We start from the raw sequence: 14,436 nt of genomic DNA, 5'->3' as shown, positions 1-14,436 counted from the left end.
CCCTGGGCAAGTTACTTGACCTCTCAGTGCCCCAGAAAAATCTCTTAAGGTTAAAATTGCAGAGCAAGTGCTGATCTGTTTTGGGAAGTGAAACTTCTTCATTGGAAAAAAATGATTCTTTTTGTGCATGGATTGGATTAGAAGGTCTCTGAAGTCTCTTCCTGTTCTGAAATTATTTGTTACTATGAGGTTCCTCACCAATAGACTCACACACATACGTGAATATATGTGTATATATTATAGTACATGCATTTGTACTATGCATAATAACATATGACATGTTTGTACATATGTGATATAGAGAGATGTAGTTTTATATCTATTTATGTATATCCATATCTATCTATACATATCCACACACACACATACACACACACACTCACATACAGAAAGGATGGAGAAAGAGAGAGAGAGAGAGAGAGAGATGACACGCATGCTTTTATAAAGGTATGATTCCTGCTCAGTTCAACTAACATCCTCTAATTTTGGCCTAGAGAAAATGCAACCTTGAATGCTAAACTCCAACCCTGAAAGTGCCTATCATGTGGAGCTGCTTTAAACAGAACTGTGGGTTTATAGCTTAGACTATTCCTGCCTAGAGATGAACGGTGAAGCTATCAGCTTCATCATCATTTATTACCGAGACCAGAGAGGGTGCCCGCGCACTAGTTGAGTCACTCTGATACTGAACCTCCAAACTTTTTCAATTATCATAATATCTATACATACAAATACATATTTAATAGACATATTTAAACTCTTGCTTAAAATCATATATATACTCTACATATTTACATGCACAGGTGTGTGTGCACACACATATACACACAAATAAAGAATGAACTCAGCTGGTACAGAGAATTGAGATGATTTATTCCAGAGCGCATTTTAATTACTATCAAGAAGTGGTTGAATGTCTGTCTTGTGTCAGAAATTTTACAAGGTACTTTCCTATCCCTCTCCTTAGGAACTTTAGCATCTAATTTTCAAGACAGCATCAGTTGCTAAGACTCCAGGGTTGAGATGAATAAGGATAGCTGAGATGTGGGAACTAGACAGATCCATCTGACTACATTATATAGGAAGGTCCCCACCATTAGGAGGACATCAGGACAAGTGGGAGAAGTCGTGGTAGAGTGTGGCAATAGGCAATCAGTAGAAGTCCAGCCAAGTCAGTAGCAGGTAGGTGTGATGGAGGGCCGAGGAACTGCTCCAACATGGAACATGGCATTTGGAAGGTCTCCAGGGAAGACTCTGGTAAATAGGCAGGTGGGATGAGAAATACATTGTGAGATGTAGTAGGGATAAGTCTTCAGAAGTTCCCTCCCTATTTTCAAGGCCTTTGCCTGTCAAGCTTGCTGAATTCATTCTACTCCAGATTAATTTGCTTACTCACAAATTTAATTATTACTATCTCACCTTTCCCATTTCCAGCAAAATAAAGTACAAGTTCCCTAGTCTGGCATTCAAGGGTTCTCTATGATCTGTCACCATGTTGATCTTTCTAGCCTTTGTTCTTGTTCAGTCATGTATGACTCTTTGTGACCGCATTTTGATATTTTCTTGGCAAAGATATTGGAGTGGTTTTCCATTTCGTCTCCAGCTCATTTTACAAATAAAGAAACTGAGGAAAACAGAGTTAAGTGACTTGTCCAGGGTCACACAGCCAGTATGAGTTTGAGGCCATATTTGGACTCAGGGAGATGAGTTTTCCTCTATCTACTGCACCATCTAACATTATTACCTACCACACATTGCAAACTTCAGCAAAACTGGTGCCTTACTCTAAATGTCTCCTATTCTTTCCAACTTTCTTGTCTTTGTTCATACCATTTCTTAGATCTACAATCTTCCCACTGGAATTCTGACTGTTCTTCTAAACTCTACCCATCCTTCTACCCTCTCAGCTATGTGCCCTTGGGCATACCCCTACCTTTCCCATCCCATCATTATTCTAACAGAATTAGAAAAAAGATAATATTATTCCAGCTGCCAGGTACTTAATAAAATAAATAGTAATTGTTCCAAAATTTGGAGATTGACTAAGTTCTCTGGCCAGAACCTAAATAATCTCTCAAAAGTGCCAGTCAAGGAACTATGTGGTACAAATCCACATGAACTCTGATAGTATCTGAAATGATCTGATTCCCTGGTTCTTATTTCTTAAAATGTTATTATTTTATTTTAAAAAATTATTTTGAGTTCTGAATTCTCACTTTCTCTCCTATTCTGTCCCCACTTATTGAGAAAGCAAGAAATATATCCGTTATACATAGAAAGTCATGTAAAAGATATTTCCACATTAGCCCTGTTGCAAAAGAAAAAAAACAAGAAAAAACAAAATGAAAGAAAATATGTTTCAATCAGTACTTATAGCTTATTATTTCTCTTTCAGGAGGTGCATAGAATATAGACAGATTTATGTTTATGTGTGTTTTAAAAAAAATTAATAAATGTAGCTCAGTTGCACAGTGAATAGAACACTATGCCTACAGTCCAAAAGACCCAAGTTCAAATCCAACTTCAGATACTTACTAGCTGTGTGATCCTGAACAAGCCCCTCAACCTCTATCTTCCTCAATTTCCTCAACTGTAAAAATAGCGATAACAATAACCACCCACCTCCCAGGGTTGTGGTGAGGTCAAATGAGATAATATTCGCAAAGCTCTTTGTGCCAGACACATGGGTGCTTGATAAATGCTTATACCTTTTTAAAGGCTCTTCAAAGGTTTATAACTGATCTTTTATTCCATGCAGTCAAGATGAATTATTTAAATTTCTAGGTTCTGGTTATGAGGTTTTTATGTTGTAGGAAGAACATTGGTGTGGCTCTCCGAAGTTCGGTATCCTAGCTCCTCCTCTCACACTAGAGATCTTAGCATTTAAGAACTGGAAAAGGATTTGGACATCACCTAGTTCTAGCCATGGGACTTTGACTGTATTGCTTCTTGGGGTTCCCTGTGTGTGTGTACACACACATACACACACACACACACACATAAATGAGGAAATGAAGGGTGAGGGAATCATGCATATACATGTATATGTATGCAAATATATATGTATGTATTGGGGGAGGAGAGAGACAGGGTCAGAGACAAGCTAGAAAAGTTGGACAAGGAGATCTCTAATATTCCAACCAGAGCTAACAGGCTGTGATCTTGTGTTTTTAAGGTGATTAGGATATAGGAAAATGTGTAGAAATTGTATGAGATTCTAAAAAAGAGGGCTGGCTGTCTCCCAGGCAGACCTGGTCCTTTTGGACTTTGTCTCTGAAAAGGAATATGATTATTTTAAATAACACGCAGAGTATATTTTCACATACAGAGCAGTGGTTATTTGTATTTCAGGCTTCCATTGACAGCATCACGCAGATGGTGAGAGGGTGGAAATACCTTAATTCAGAATTGCTTCAAGGAGAAGTTGAGGGTTCCCACAAACAGGAAAAATGCCATGTATGGTAAATCAAATCAGTGGGCATTTCATCAGTCTCAAAATGTTCCATTCCTTTTCTTTATCCTTTTCCTTCTCTTTTGGAGGCTCATTAATGCAGGACATACCTGGCATTGCTCAGCTTCCGGCTTTGTGCGGCAGCCCGGGCTGCCTTGTGCTGCTGCTGACAGAACACTAGAATTAAGTTGAGAAACTTGGGTATTTGCCTTTGGTGGGGCCGTTTGTTTTTCCAGCGTTGCTTTGCCCATCTTGCAGAATTTCAATATTCTGATTTAATACCCTATGGAGCATAAAATAATAATCAGAAAACCTTCCATATCCATGCAATATATAAAAACAATAAAAATGTTTCCCTATAGGCAGGCTTCATGCTTTGGCTCTGATCCATAGCAGTTTTGACATCAGTACTATGAGATCTCCTCCAGTTGCAGACAGAAGGAGAAATGTTGTTTTAAGGGGCTGTGATGGTGAACGGGAAAAGGTAGGAGAGGGGAGACAAGGAGACAGGAATCAAGGAACAGGATATTTTAAGACGAATGAATTATTTGCCTGTGTTATTTACAGGAGATGGCAGTTTTGCTATCTATGGAAGGCTGAGATCATTTTTATTTAAAAAAAAAAAAACCAACCGCAACAACACATTGCTGAGTACCTATAAAATACTGAATTTAATTTGGAAAATCTTAGCCATTATTACTAATAAGCAATGACTAATAAACAATAGCAGTAACCATCTACATTGGAACTTGGTTTGGTCTCCATCTGTCTTCCTGAAGCTCATGTACTTATTTAATCTGTTAACTGTTATCCTCTGTAACCCAGTTTCAAGGAAGCAAGTATACAATGATCCACACCCAAACTTCCTAGATCATAAACTCTGTGAAGACATGTAGCTTTCTGTGTTCTCCGATTTCTAGCACAGAACTTTGAACACATTGAATGCTCTTTGTTATTGCTGCTCAATCAACCAGACATTTATGGAAACCCTATTATGTGCCAAGTGACTAATTTGTGAGATACACAAATTTAGAGACATCTCCACTCTAAATGTTCATACAGACTATTTGTGCCCAACCTGTGATAGAACTTCCCAAGCTTGTATTGGTCCGATCAGCCACAGTATGACACACTGCACCTCGAACCTAGTGTAGTGCTGTCATTTTGGTTCTCTTTGAACATGAAGGACAATGACTGACCAACTGTGCTGGATCCTAGGGAATTCAAAGACAACAATGAAGTCCTTCCTGCCTTCAAGGAGCATATATTCTATTCACAGGAACAATATACACACATTGCATGCACATATATTACAAGATACATTATTTTAGAGGGAGGATGAAGTTAATAGCTGGGGGGTAGAAAAATCATCCTATGTAGGTGATGTCTGAGCTAAGCTTTGAAAGAAACTATGATGGTGAATGAGGAAAGTTGGATGGGGAGAGGAGGCAGGAATCAAAAAATGGGACATTTTAAGATGGATGAATTGTTTACTCATATGAATTACAAAAGTTGACAGTTCTGTTTATAGAAGTCTTAGGTCATTTTTATTAAAAAAACAATTGTTGATCCTCATAAGGTGCTTAAAATATTGCATTTAATTTAGAAAATCAAGGTGACATACTAATACTAAAAAATGATAAGTACTCAATAAAGATGACTCTACATCAGAGTCTCAGAGACAGAGGTCAGAAGTTAGTGCATTCCAGGCATGAGTGATAGGGCAAAGACACAGAGATTAGGGATGGTATGTGAGGCCAGTTTGGCTGGACCACAGTGCAAGTGAAGGGAAGGAATGTAATATTTTGGAAAGGTAGGCTGGGACTAGATTATGAAGAGCTTTAAAATTTGTTCAGATTCACTTTTTAAAGGTATTTGAAGGAGTTTGTGGGAGAGCTCAGGCGATTCCCTGCTTTCACTCTACCATCTTGGCTTCGGCCTGTGAAGAGCTTTAAAGGCCAAGCGTAGTCTGTATTTTATGGAGCACTGGGAGCTTGGTCAGGGAAGTAGCAAGGTCAGACTTTGCTTTGACAATACCACTGTCAGCTGTCTGAAGAGCTGGAGAGGAGAGAGGCTGGAGGCAGTTTGTCTAAGTCAAAGATTTAAAAAATAAAGTGATGAGTTTGGAAAGGGAAGTTTTGTGAATGATGCTGGTACTTTACTTGGTTGGGATTGAAGAGGAAAAGTGACTGGTGATTTCATAACCTCTGCTGGAGTTCAGTGAACCATGTCAAAGAGCACACTACCAGGCAAATAGAATAATGAATAGATTGGAAGCCATGTGGAGGGAGGATAAGCAAGGGAGTTGGTGATGTTTAACCAGGAGAAGACAGGACTTGGAGGGATGGAGGGAGGGAAGGGGGACATGACAGCTGCCATCATTGAGACTTGTCTTTGAATTCCCTAGGGTCTAGCGTAGTTAGCTGGTTGTCTCAGTGACTCTCTTATTGAGGAGGAATTGGACTTTGTTTTGCTTGGCCCTCAGGGAACAGAACAGCTAGAGATTTCAGAGAGCCAGATTTTGATGACACAAAGAAAAATGTTATGCCCCCTTTTTTTGAAAAAGTAAGTTTGTAATGTTTTGAGGAGATTGCTGGCTAGACATAGTTTGCTTGGATTGCCAAAAAGGTCTCTTCTAGACTTATGCTTTTTTGAAAACATGGCTAAGGATTTTAGGCATAGTGGTTCAAGAGCTGGCTTGAAAGACAGGAAGATCTGGGTTCAAATCCTTCCTCAAACATATACTGTCAGGTCCACAAGCATTTATTAAGGACCTATTAGGAGCCAGGCACTGTGTTAAGTTCTGGGGAAAGAAAAATATTTGCTGCTTTCAGTTTGATCTAATGGGGGAGAAAACATGCAAAAAATTAGTCACAAAGCCAAAATATGTCATATAAAATATACTGTAAACAAAATATATGCAGAATAAAGGAGATAATCTCAGAGGGGAAGGTATTAAGATTCAGCAAAATCAGGAAAGCCTTCTTGCAGAAGGTGGAGCTTTAGCAGAGACGATGTGACCTTGGACATGTCAGCATTTCAATGCTCTGAGTCTAGGCAATTCTCTTACCTTTCAAACTTCAGAAAAGATGTAGACTTACTTTGATTGACAGAGTTTCACCTACCCCACCCCCCACTCCCCAGCCCCTGTAAGTTCCTTATACAAAGGAAATCACAGATCCAAGCGCTATCCCTATGGATCTTTGGACCACCAGTCTATGATAGGTATTTGCAGTCTTCAAGAGAATTATTGGTCAGTAATCTGTGTGGTTTATTCTGTTTCCTTAGGACACCCAGATGAACTGATTTAGAAATGTTAAGTATGTTTTGTCAGTCCTATCAGTTATTCTTATGATAGACTTGTATGTGACTTTTATTAGCTTAAACGAGTTTCAAAAGAATATTGGGAAATGTGGCTATGTTTTTCTGGAATTCCATGAATGTTAGTATGTATTTGTGAATACTTTTATCAGGAGAATGAAAATAAGGAGCATTTTACAGGTAAGGAAATATGCATAGTTAGCTACGAGCAAGATGCTATAAGGTTGATAGTTATCTTTTGTAATGGTGTCCAAGGTAACGTGAAGTCCCCCTTCCCTCATACTTAAGGAGCTGCATGACTGTAAGCAAGGTGATTGGGGGAGGGGTGCTTCAACCAGCTTGGACAGATTCTCAAGATCCGATAGGTAAGTTTTCAGTGTGTAAATTGACACCTTAAAGACTGACAAATGATGCAAATCAAGGATTGGTTTATAGTTTTATTGATTGTTTAAGACTTTAAAAAGTAATAGGAAAATGTTAATAATGCAGATGAAGCTTAAAAGTGTGTTGTGCGGACATTTTTCCCCCTGAAGAGGCAATTGTTCACCGTTTTTTAGAACAATTAAAAACAACTGATTTGGAGTCAACAGTCCTGGATTAAAATACTAGCTCTTCTGCTTACTCACTGTGTGACCTTGGGCAAGTTATCTTAATTCTCTGGGCATTAGTTTCCTGACGTGTAAAATAGAGTAGGGCATGAAAGACTGGTTAGGCTAGGATCTGGGGTAGGGAACCTGCAGCCTCAAGATCACATCTGGCCATTTAGGACCTCAAGTGTTGCTTTTTGACGGAGTTCAAGTTTTACAGAACAAATCACTTTACTAAAGGGATTTGTTCTGTGAAGTTTGGATTCAGTCAAAGGGTTGCACTTGAGGACTTAGAGGACCACATGTGGCCTCAAAGACATAGGTTCCCCACCCCTGGAGGTGTTACTAAGGTGCCTTCTAGCTTTAAGTGGGATCTTACTTGATTCTAATCAAATACACAAAAATAAGCCAAGGGACACATACACTTAATACTATGGAATACAATAAGGGGTTATGAACTTCTTTGCTTTGAGTGCCACTTGAATTTAAACAGTGACCTAAAATCATAGGCAACAAGCATGAAGAATGGGATATAGTATGAATGGTATAAAATTGGAGAAGAGGGAGAAAGGAGATGTTCTGTTTGGGGCATTGGTAAGTCCACTGACTCCAGATTTCTCTTTCCATCATCATTGTCTTCCCATGAAGAAATTCATAATTGCTAGCGTTCATGTAGTGCTTTAAGGTTTTCAAAGTTCTTTATAAATATTGTCTCATTTTATTCTCTCAACAACTTTGGAAGATAGGTGTTTTTATTATCCTAATTTTACAGATAAGGAACTGAGGCAGATAAGGAACTCTGCCCAGTCAGTCAGCAAGTATTTATTAAGCAGTCACCATGTGCCAGGCACTGTGCTAAGCCCTGAGGATACAAAAAGAGGCAAAAGGAAGTCCTTGCCCTTAAGTAACTCACAATCAAAATGGGAAGACAATAAGTGTCAGAGATCACCAGCACTCCATCCACTATCATTAAAGACGCTGCTTTGGATTAAGACCTTATGTCTCCAAAAGACATCTGTGGAAATACATCAGTGTAAGTGGGGAAGAATTATATATGAATTCAGTAATTTGTAGTAAACTGTTAGTCCAGATTACTTCATCAGATAAGTTAGGTGGCATCTAGTAAAGGGGTAGTAGTGGTGGTGGTAAAGAACTATGAAAGGTGTTGATTATTGGACAGTATTCTGGAGGATACATTTAGATTGGATGCCATGCAAGGTGATCTTGTGTACTTTGAGGCCAGCACTGAAGGTATCAGGTAACCATTTGGGGAGGACATTGAAAGACGAAGGGAGGGATTTACTAACTGAGAGACAGTGTGCTATAGTAGAAAGACTATTGGACTTAAAGTCAGGAGGTAACCTCTGAAAGCTATCTGTATCTATCTATATCTATAATCTACATACCCAGATAGATACAGATACAGACAGAGTTTTATGTAACTACACGTATGTATGTTCACATGTATCTATCTGTCTATCTGGGGCAGCTAGTGTGGTTCAGTGGATAGAGCACCAGTGCAGGAGTCAGGAGGACCTGAGTTCAAATCTCACCTCAGACACTTGACACTCACTAGCTGTGTGACCTTGGGCAAGTCACTTAATCCCAATTGCCTCATCCTGGGTCATCTCCAGTTATCCTGATGAATATCTAGTCACTGGATTCAGATGGCTCTGGAGGAGAAGTGAGGCTGGTGACTTGAACAGCCCTCCCTCACTCAAAACAAAGTCAAGTGCAAGTCATGTCATCATTTCTCTGATGGCGTGGACTTCTTCAGCAATGAAGGACGAACACACGTAGTGTCTGTCTATCTATCTATCTGTCTGTCTATCTATCTATCAGAGAGAAGTGTCATATAAGACTAGAAATGGAAGGAGAAACCAAATCATGGAGGTCTTTAAATGATAAGATAAGGATTTTAAACCTCATTTAATAGGCAGTGGAGAGTGTTTGAAAGCTTTTGATGCGATCAAAACTATACTTTAGAAAAATTAATTTGGCTGCTGAGTACAGGATGGTCTGTAGGGACAAGGGCTGAAAGCCAATGGCAGGTATGAGACTATTGCAGTAGAGTGGGTGAGAAGTAAGAAAGGCCTTCATTACGGTGTTGGTGGTGTGGTTGGAAATGGGGGGAGCAATTAAAAGGGAGACTCTGTTATGAATTTGTTAGCTGACTGGAGGCAGAAGGTAAGAGTGAATTCAAAGGATCATTTGTAATTCTCATGCTTAAATGAGGAGACCTGCTTAGCAGACCAAAAATTAACATGGAAAGATAGTAAAATGAGTCTAAGAGTTAGAGAAAAAGGAGCTGAATTTTTTAATGGATCCTGTCAACAGCTTATGACAATCTGATATGCCTTTAACCCCTGTAGGACTTTATTTGCCAAATGGACTAATTTTGGTCAATCAGATCACTTCTTCACAAACAATGGTGAATAAATATAAGCAAAATTCTTGTTTTTCAACTCACTGTTTCATTTCTGGACTCCATAGAAACTATGATTACAATATTAGCTCACGATGGACATGTTATGATTAATGAGATTGAAGCTTATTTTATATATTTTAGATTGTTGTCTCCATGGATGGATTTGGGGCAACACTCTAGTGCCATCATTTTGGAAGAGGCAATGTGGTATAGTGGATAGAACCATGGGATTCAGTCAGGAAAACTCCTGCTCATATGTGCAAGTCTCAAATTCAATTTGCTCTTCTGTTGTCTACATGAAAAAAGAGTGTGTGTAATGGATAAGGTAAAGGGTGGGGTAGAGTTTGGAAGTCAGAAAGATGCTTATTCATGTTTATCTCTGACTCAGACTAGCTGTGTGGCTCTGGGCAACCCACTTCATCTCTCTTAGTGTCCCAGGAAATGCTAAGGCTATAATTTAGAGATATTTAGCACTTAGCACAGTTCCTATCACGTAGTAGGTTGCTTAATAAATCCTCACTGATTAATTGATAAATTAGGATCCAGACCATGCCCAACAAAAAGATAATATACGCCACAGAATTGTTGAAAAACATGAATGAGATGTCTTTGAAGTGTTCTGCAAACATTATATGCTAATTCATGAGCTTTAATTTTAGACAGTTACATCTTTGGATCTTACTACTAAATTATGAGCATCTTCTTTTTGGGATCTATGATACTCCACCCCACCCTCCGATGTACTCAGTGGTACATAGCTATAACTCTGGGTACAAATGCTAGATTGTCTCCTTGATGAAAAGTTTTGGATGAGTTTGTTCTGCTGTGGAGATCTCGGCTCTGATCGCACAGAGCTTGGACTTCCCTGAAAATTCCAAGTCTGTCAGTGCAGATGTCAGGATTTGTTGGTGGGCTCCCTGGGAAATTGACCAACTTTCTATTGTAGAACTGGTCTTTCATTTCTGTTTTCTACTGATTATGATTCTCTTTTAGAAAATCAGCCATTAAAATATATATAGGAGGGCATTTATCCAGATTTTTAATCTAAAAACCTTCATATAGTGTGGTATCCCCACTGATAAGTTAGACTCTACTGAGCTGAATTTGATGATGCTGACCTATTCACACTAATCTCCTATGCTGAATCCAACTCAACTCTCCCAGAATCTAATGTCTTGTCTATAACCTTTCAAAATTGGCAGTTAACTCGGTAGAGGGAACTAAGCTGCAGCTTCCTGGAAGCAATAAAAAGAAGTAGGCCATGGGACACTGCTCAGAAAAAATCATGTGTGCCATAAAAATGGGATCTTCCAGCAGGCAGCTCCATTGAGAAATGTGCTGGTGCTTTTTATGCATAACAAAATACGATTAAATATTAAATGATAATCTTATAATAACATTGCAGAAGTGGGACATAATTAGAAATGAACCTTAGATGTGAGGAAAGCAGAATTCTAAAATGTTTAGCTCAGGGACAGGTATAATCCCATTACCAGAGAAGATGAAGAGAAAGATAGCTTGAGAAGGTTAGGAGACTTTCAAAAATGAAATTCTATTAACACAATCACCATGATCCAGAAAAAAGATGAAAAATGGAAAAGTCTATAGAAATGAAAAAAGGACGTGTATAATATAGAGAAAGTTCATATAACTGAGAACCCAAAAAAGTGCCATGGACCAATAACAGTCTTAGAAAGTCTGAAGCTGAAAATGAGTTAAAAAAAAAAAAAAGAAATAGTGAAGACAATAAAATGGTATTTTGTTTTATTTTTTGTCTCTAAGTTATCTTTGAAGAAAGAATAAAAACTAAAATGGCATCCATCCAGTGTGTTTTAGTCAAGGGTATGCTGGAATGACTCACCCATGGTTACACAGCTAATAAAGTTTGGTAATGATTCTCAGTAGAAGAGTGAAGACAGTCACATCACTGTTCCGCTGGGAATTTCTCTGTCAACAGTGTCCTTCCTTGGCACTGGTTCCACCTCTGGTCAACACCTGGACATCACTGTTAGCACATGAACACATTGACGTCATGACCTATTGATCTCCAGACTTAGGAAAAGATAAAAATGTAGTCATTTCAGACAAAATAAGCCTATGCAGATACCTAGACCAGACAGTTTTTAGTGGAGATAAATAAGAAAAATAAGACTGGAACCTTCCATAAATATTTCACATAAGTGATATTCTTAGTAATAATAACAGCATTTATGTAGTATTTTAAGTTTTGCAAAACACTTTGCAAATACTATCTCATTTTATCCTCAAAACGATCCTGGGAGGAAGGTACTGTTATTATTATTCTTATTATACAGATAAGGAAACTGAGGCACACAGAGAGGTCAAGTGATTTATCCAGGGTCACATAGTTAGAAAGTATCTGAAGCTGGATTTGAACTCACGTCTTCCTGAATCCAAGTCAAACATTCTATCCACTTTACCAATTAACTGTCTGTATTCATAAGATGCATTGACTGGATAAAATGAGCATTTTTGATGTGATCTTTTAATTTTTAATTACAACCCTACCACTAGCTAGCCATGTGATCTTGGGAAAGACCCTATGATCACTTATTCATTTTTGCCTCAGTTTCTTAATCTATCAGAAAAAGAGTGACTGGAAACATGGAATAGTGGAAGAAGCCTTGGATTTGAAGCCGGAAGATCTGAGTTCATATCCCAGTTCTGCCATTTATTCACCTGGGTGACTTTGGGTGCATGATTTTACTTCTCTGGGCTCTGGTTTCCTCAGTGGTAAAGTGAAAGGATAGATTAGCTGACCTTTAAGGTCCTTCTAGTCATAAATCCTATTATCTTAAGCATCTCCCTCTCAGGAGTGTTAGAGGAAGGAAATGAGGTAAGTGACAGTTCTCTGAAGACACATGTAACTTTTTAGTGCTTTTTATATATTTAAGACATTTTCTCCATAACGTACTTCCAAATGGAAAATGAATGCACACTTTTGTTCTATCCACTGGTGGGAGAAAATAAACCTTTTATTTTCTTTTAAGGCCCTTAAAGATTCCCTTTTCAGCTCTTACACACTCTGTTTGAAGCGGGTAAGTAGTCAGAAAGGGAACTAATCAGAGTTTGAAAACTCTATGAGAACAGGTTGAAGAAGTGAATGATATATTATAGCTGAAGGTGCTTGTGAAATAATTTCCTTCAAGTCCCTCATATTATTGCTGAGAACTGAGGCACAAATAGGTGAAGAGACAAATAAATTTTCCCAGCCTCTCCGTGGGAGACCTGGGATTGGAACCCAGGTCTTCTGACCCGGGAGGTGCTTTTGAATAGTAAGAGGTGACTCCGTCTAGTTCTCAGGAGCAGAATTCTTATCAGTAAATGCAAGTGAGAGGGCTTCAATCAACAGCTTAACAGAAAGGATAGAGAAAAAGACTGGCCTTGTTATTTCATTGTTTTGGGGAGGAAACTCCCTCTACCTGTGTAGGTCAGCACCTTCCCTGCCACTTACCATCTTAGAGAATTGCCTAAAAGCACAGTGAGTTTAAATGATGTGCCCAGGGTCACAGGGTCACTATGTATCAGAGGGAGGTCTTCCTTCCAGTTCTCTAACCATTATATTATGAGGTGAGTCATTTCAAATATAGCTAGGTCTTGCTTGGGGACCATCTCCCATCATCCTGATCTATATTTTGCCATTGGACCCAGAAGGCTCCAGAGGAGAAAATGAGGCTGATGACTTTGCACAACCCTCCCTAGCTTAATTCTCTTGCAAGTCACAGCATCACCTTCCTGATGTCATGGTCCTCTTGGAGAATGAAGGACAAATGACAAGGTCTTGATTAGTGGGAATAAAGAATCCCCTGAAGCAGTTGCATTATTGAATTGACACTACGTAGTTCTGTTGGACTAGAACCAAGGACCATATTTTAAATAATTATAACGTTGAATAGTAATTTGAATATATGCCACCACTTCAGTGCCATCACATTATTCCTACTAATCCAGACTTCTTCTCATTCAGTTGTTTCAATCATGTCTGACTTTCTGTTCTTTTTCTTGGCAAAGATACTGGGATAGTTTGCCATTTTCTTCTCCAGCCACTTTACAGATGAGGAAACTGAGGTAAACAGGGTTAAGTGACTTGCCCAGGGCCACACAGCTAGTAAGTGCTTCTAGTAATCCAATGACTAGTTATTAGCACTTGTTAGGTGCCAGGCACTCTGCTAAGTGCTGGCGGTACAATAAATAAAAAGATAGTCCCTTCCCTCAAAGAGCTCCCATTCTAAAGGGGATTAGTAGTGCCTTTTACTCCAAGGTTATCTTTTATCTGCACTACCTGTGTTTTGTATGTACCTCTCTATGTGTTTCATAAATACTTTTACATGTCATATCCTCTGTTAGGATGTAATCTCTTTGGGGGCAAAGACGCTTCCTTTTTTTTTCTTTCTATTCCCAGTTCCTGGCATGGCATGTGATGTATAACAGGTGCTTAATAAACTCTTGATTGATTGATTGATTGATTCTAATTCTAGTAAAAACAGTACAAGGAATTTAATACTTCCCACCATGATGCTAATTATTCCTCCATTCAGCTGTCAAGCTTATCCTCCTAAAACACAGCTGACCACATCACACTTCTATTCAATCAGCTGTGGTATCTCCCTATTGCATGCAGGGTCAAA

At 38.8% G+C, this 14,436-nt stretch overlaps 1 protein-coding gene across 2 annotated transcripts in view; it reads left to right on the top strand.

Annotated features, from left to right (window-relative positions):
- The window catches only part of VAV3 (vav guanine nucleotide exchange factor 3), a 453,372-nt gene that overhangs the window by 262,523 nt on the left and 176,413 nt on the right, over positions 1-14,436 (top strand). The gene's annotated exons all lie outside the window — the stretch shown is intronic.

The sequence above is a fragment of the Notamacropus eugenii genome, chromosome 2, assembly GCF_028372415.1.
Source record: "Notamacropus eugenii isolate mMacEug1 chromosome 2, mMacEug1.pri_v2, whole genome shotgun sequence".
In the NCBI taxonomy this organism is placed as follows: domain Eukaryota; kingdom Metazoa; phylum Chordata; class Mammalia; order Diprotodontia; family Macropodidae; genus Notamacropus; species Notamacropus eugenii.
The sequence above is the reverse complement of the archived record's forward strand: the minus strand, read 5'-3'. Positions and strand labels throughout refer to the sequence as shown.